A 5,588-nucleotide genomic window follows, 5' to 3' on the forward strand; every position below is an offset into this window, starting at 1 on the left:
GACGCCATCACGCCAACCATTTCAGGGTGTTCTTTCCCAAGTTAGAATAGGCAGGCACTGCAGGGCAGCCCAGGTAGCTCAGCGGTTAAGCGGCGCCTTCGGCCCAGGGCGTGACCCTGGAGACCCCGGGACTGAGTCCCGCGTCGGGCTCCCTGCATGGAGCCTGCTTCTCCCTCTACCTGTGTCTCTGCCTCTCTCTGCGTCTCTCAAGAAAAAATAAACTCTTAAAAAAAAAAAAAAAAAAAAACAGACACTGCAGTTACAAACTGTCAATGTCTGTCAGCTAAAAAATACTTTTTTCATCTTGAAAATGTCTTTCTCATTACTATTTCACCCTGTACTATATTTTAAGACTAGTACTGAAAAAGCAGCTCGTGCAGTATTTATTTATTTTTTTTCTGGACTTGTGAAAATAGAGCCAAAGGCGGTCTCTAAGCTATGTCACTATTTAATTATTGTTGTGTTTTACGTGTTCCTGTATTTAAATATGAATTTTAATGGGATAAGCCATTTCAAATTTGACACAGAGCGTGTATGTTCATATACAGAGGTAGAATCTCATTATTTGAAATACGTGTTATCAAGTGTCTATCGATGTAGAAGCATCCGATTTTAGAGTGATTTTATAGTAATCACTACATCACCTACTTCGTACCTTAAAACGCCTCGATGACCGACCGGAACCTAGAAGGCACCAACACTTTGTTAGGCACCGAGGTCAATATCAAACATACCACAGAGGAAAAAATGCCCTTCTTTGCTTCTCCTCCACAACCACGCTCAACACGTCCCTGCTCGGGCCAAATGTGTGATGATATTTATTTATTATTTATTTATTTATTTATTTATCTATTATTTATTTATTTATTTATTTTTCCCCCAAACCAAGCAATTCCCTGCTCGGGCCAAATGTGTGATGATATTTATTTATTATTTATTTATTTATTTATTTATCTATTATTTATTTATTTATTTATTATTTATTTATTTATTTATTTTTCCCCCAAACCAAGCAATTCCCTGCTCGGGCCAAATGTGTGATGATATTTATTTATTTATTTATTTATTTATTTATTTATTTATTTATTTATTTATTATTTATTTTTCCCCCAAACCAAGCAATTCTGTAAACCCAGCTGGGCGGCCTACAACGACTTAACTCGGTTCCAACCCAGTAGGTGCCTCTCAGCCCCGGGAAAACAATCCAAGACCCAACTTAAGGTGAGGAGACGAAGCCTTGGAAAGGTCAACCGCCAGGGGCCGCCCGCACCTCACCTGTGCACAGGCCTCACGTCCTCAAGGCTCTCAGCGCCTCGGTTCCTCCGCCTTAAATCACGCCTCAGCGCGCTCACCGCCGTCAAGGTAACGAAACAGGACCATTACCTGAGGCACCTCGGCGGCTGACGTAAAGAAACCAACCCTGCACGCATGCGCCTCAAAGACACGCCCCCGGAACTTGAGGGCGGCCAATCACAGCCCACCATCTAGGCTTCAAGCCGTAGCCAATCAGCGATGTCCTTGCTGCGGTCGTGCCTTTTCTCTCAGAAGGCATCTCGCCTCCAGCCGGGGCGAGTACCCGCCACCCGAGGTCAGACCCGGGAGGTGACCGCCAGTTTTAAATAATAGGTAACCAGAGTCTTTAAAATGTTTAATATAAAAAAATTAAAAAAAAATAAAAAGTAAAATGTTTAATATGCCGCCGTTTACCGTTGACCACCCCAGCAAGCTGTTAGCTGTTGATCCGCAGAAAGCGCGAAATGAGTGGAGGGCGCGAATAATGGAGCAAAGACATAGGTAAGTTGACTGTGCAGGTGTAAGCGTGCTTCTGTTTTTTTTGTTGTTGTTTTGTTTTTTTGTTTGTTTTTTCTCTTTTCTTAATGTGGGTTTTATTTGTGTGTATTATTACCATGTGCACTTTTCCAAATCAGGGGCTCCTCGGAGATTTTGAAGCAAGTTGTGATCGCCACGCTAAACGGGAGGTCAAAGTTGACACACGTTAGATGAGGTAAATGGGAGGTCAAAGTTGACACACGGTAGATGGGCTAAACGGGAGGTCAAAGTGACACACGTTAGATGAGCTAAGCGGGAGGTCAAAGTTGACACACGTTAGATGGGCTAAATGGGAGGTCAAAGTGACACACGTTAGATGAGCTAAATGGGAGGTCAAAGTTGACACACGTTAGATGAGGTAAACGGGAGGTCAAAGTTGACACACGTTAGATGGGTTAAACGGGAGGTCAAAGTTGACACACGTTAGATGGGCTAAATGGGAGGTCAAAGTTGACACACGGTAGATGAGCTTAGCGATGGCCTAGGAAGTGTTGGCTGGAGGCCGACTGGACACAGCTCCAGAGCGAGGTTGAAGACGCCGGCAGGGATGCGAGGGATGCGGAGGACAAGGCAAAGGTCATCGCAGACGCGGCCGCCATGGCCGAGGAGCTAAGAAGGAGCAGGACACCAGCGCCCACCTGGACCGGACCGTGAAGGACCTGCAGCATCGTCTGGACGAGGCTGAGCAGCGGGCCCTGAAGGGCGGGGAGAAGCAGATCCAGAAACTAGAGACGCGGATCCGGGAGCTGGAGTTGGAGCTCGAAGGGGAGCAGAAGAGCACAGAGTCTGTCAAGGGCCTGAGGAAAGACGAGCGGCGGCTGAAGGCGTTAACCTACCAGAGTGGAGAGGACAGAACGTGCCCAGGTTGCAGGACCTGGTGGATAAACTCCGAGTGAAAGTCAAGTCCTACCCGAGGCAGGCGGAGGAGGCTTGTGAACAACCCAACGCTCACCTCACCGAATCCCCGCCCGGTAAAGCTCAGCATGAGCCGGAAGAGGCAGAAGAATGTGCTGATACTGTGATACTGCAGAATCTCCGGTCCGTAAGCTTCGCGCCAAGACCCGCGACTTCACCTCCAGCAGGATGGTGGTCCATGAGAGCCAAGAGTGAGTGGTGAGCCTCTTCTGGAGCAGGACGGGAAATATGCAAAATGGGTATTTTCTTTGTTCCTGGCTATTACAGTTCATTTCCATGTGACTCCTTCACATACATTAAACTCTGCTTCGTTTCCAAAAAAAAAAATAATAATAATAATAAGGGTGGGGGGCAGACATGTTGGGGAGCCTGAGTAGCTCAGCTGGTTAAACCTCCGCTTGCTTTTAGCTCGGGTCATGATGTCGAGTCTGAGGTGAAAGCCCCTGCCCGGCCACCTGCAGAGCAGAACCTGCTCTAGACTCTCTCCCCACCCTGTCCCCAGCCCTGATGCATGTGCACTGGCTCTCTCAAAATATACATAAACTGCTAAAAAGAGGAAATGTTTGGCATTAAAACAAGTTTCAAGATTCATTAGTTTAAAATAATTTCTTCTTAAGAGTAAAAAAGGATTCATCCAAACTAAAGGTCCCTGTTTTTCTCTTTAGCTCCTTTTATTTAGCATCGTGTTGCAGACATTATGCTGTGCATCTCCACCATATGCATGTCCCCTCTCTGCATTCCACCCCCCTCCCTCTTGCCTAATATATTAGCGAGACGTCATGAATTCTCCTCCTTAAGTGACCCTATTTGTGCATCCAAGTGGTGGCAGACGCTGGACTGACACCTGCATCAGGTATCTATTGGTCTATAACTGGTTATCACATATTGAAAGGATAAACACGATACCCGTTTATGGTCTCGCAGTGCGGTCGGGATGGGATCAGAGGGACTGAGTTCTCCTACGGTCAGGTTAAAACCTATGTATTGGCGATGCCAGGCGCTTGCTTAGAGGCTCTGGAGAGCAGTCTGCCTCCACCCTTAGTAAGATCGTTGAAAATACAGTTTTTTGTGGCTATAAATCCACAGTACCCATTTTGTTTTGCCAGCTGCCTGCAGAGGCCATTCTCCTCTCCTAGAGGCTTCTCACACAGCCCTCACCACCTTCAAGGGCAGCAGTGGAGCAGACTTCTCATACCTACGATCTGATTTTCATTCTGCCACCAGCCAGAGAAAACCCTGTGTTTAAAGGGCCCTGGGCAGCCCGGGTGGCTCAGTGATTTAGCACCTGCCTTCAGCCCAGGGCGTGATCCTGGAGATCCAGGATGGATTCCCACTTTGGGCTCCCTGCGTGGAGCCTCCTTCTCCCTCTGCCTGTGTCTCTGTCTCTCTCTCTCTCTCAAGAATAAATAAATAAAATCTTAAAAAAAAAAAAAAGGACTCTGTGATTTGATTAGGGCAACCCAAATAATCTCACTATTTTAAAGTCGACTAACCATGTTTATCACATCTGCACAATTGCTTTTGCCGTGGAACGTAACATGATCATGGAGTAACATCTAGTTATATTCATAACCTCCACCCACAGGTAAAGGGCAATTATACAAGGAAAGAGCCAAGGGGGGAGTTTCATAGAATTCTCTCTATGATGCAGCCTGGGTGGCTCAGTGGTTTAGCGCTGCTTTCAGCCCAGAGTGTGATCCTGGAGACCCGGGATCGAGTCCCACGTCGGGCTCCCTGCATGGAGCCTGCTTCTCCCTCTGCCTGTGCCCCACCCCTCCCGCCCCATGAATAAATAAATAAAATCTTTAAAAAGAAAAAAGAATTCTATCCCAGCACCCAAGTCTAGGAAATCAGAGAGCATTTCTTAAATACTGTGTAATAATGTGGAACTATATCCATGGTGATCCTAAGGTCTGTTTGAAGACATAGGCATATAGATTCATAATAGAAGAATCATGATAGGAGAATCTGTTAAATTGAATATACAACTAGATTAAAACAGAATTATCCCTGATTTCACAGGTTTACTTTGCTCCAAATATCATTTTCTCTTACACTTTGAGAATGCTATCCAGTTACCCAAATTAGTTGGTTTTTGGCTCCAGATTTAAGATCCAAATATGTCATCGGAAACTGTAAGATTATTCTCTCAGAGTTCTCTTTTTCTGAATTGTACAAAATTTACTCTATCATAAAAAACAATATATAATTATGTACTGTGTTGCACACCAACAATGAACCCACTTTAATCCCTTCATTTCATACGCTGAATAAGATGTTTCTATTATTAAGGGAAAATTAATTTGTCATCATTTCTCTGTTCCTTCAAATAATTATATCTTTTATTATGGTATCTTTCAAATAATTATCAGAATTGACAACTGATAAAACATGAACCCTAAAATTAGTAAGACTGATTACAATTGTGTGGAACATTTATCATTACTTTTAGTATGTAAGTGTATGAGAGGAGTGTCAGTCTCAAGTACGGGCCACCAGTACACATAATATAGTGCCTGTAGTACTATATTATCAGTTGTCCAATAACAAAGTTTCAAGTAAAAAAATTGAATAGATAACTATAAAGAATTATAAATTCAAATGATTAAAGTTCTAAATGCAGGTATATGTAACATTTTAGAATAAATTGCCAATTTAAACGTCTTCAGAACAATTTTTCCCATCTAAAATCTGCAATATAATTAACATAGTATTTCTTATCTCATCATTTTAACAACTTTATATTTGTAAGTTTAACAACTTTATATTACAACTGCTGTATATTTGTTATACTTATTGTAAATAAAATCTAATTAGTCTAAGCTCTATAGCCTATTAAATAT

At 43.4% G+C, this 5,588-nt stretch overlaps 1 long non-coding RNA gene across 7 annotated transcripts; it reads left to right on the forward strand.

Annotated features, from left to right (window-relative positions):
• Positions 1-1,473: 1,473 nt before the first annotated feature.
• Positions 1,474-4,375, forward strand: LOC112652688 (uncharacterized). 7 transcript variants are annotated; one of them, XR_003131637.3, is made up of 5 exons: positions 1,474-1,626; positions 1,723-1,794; positions 1,929-2,984; positions 3,411-3,598; positions 3,852-4,184. It is a non-coding gene; the product is annotated as an uncharacterized LOC112652688 (long non-coding RNA). The 7 variants fall into 7 exon arrangements; XR_003131636.3 differs by having other exon boundaries at positions 3,411-4,375; XR_003131638.3 differs by having other exon boundaries at positions 1,929-2,943; positions 3,411-4,375.
• The last annotated feature ends 1,213 nt before the right edge of the window (positions 4,376-5,588 follow it).

This window comes from Canis lupus, chromosome 4 (assembly GCF_003254725.2).
Source record: "Canis lupus dingo isolate Sandy chromosome 4, ASM325472v2, whole genome shotgun sequence".
NCBI classification, from domain to species: domain Eukaryota; kingdom Metazoa; phylum Chordata; class Mammalia; order Carnivora; family Canidae; genus Canis; species Canis lupus.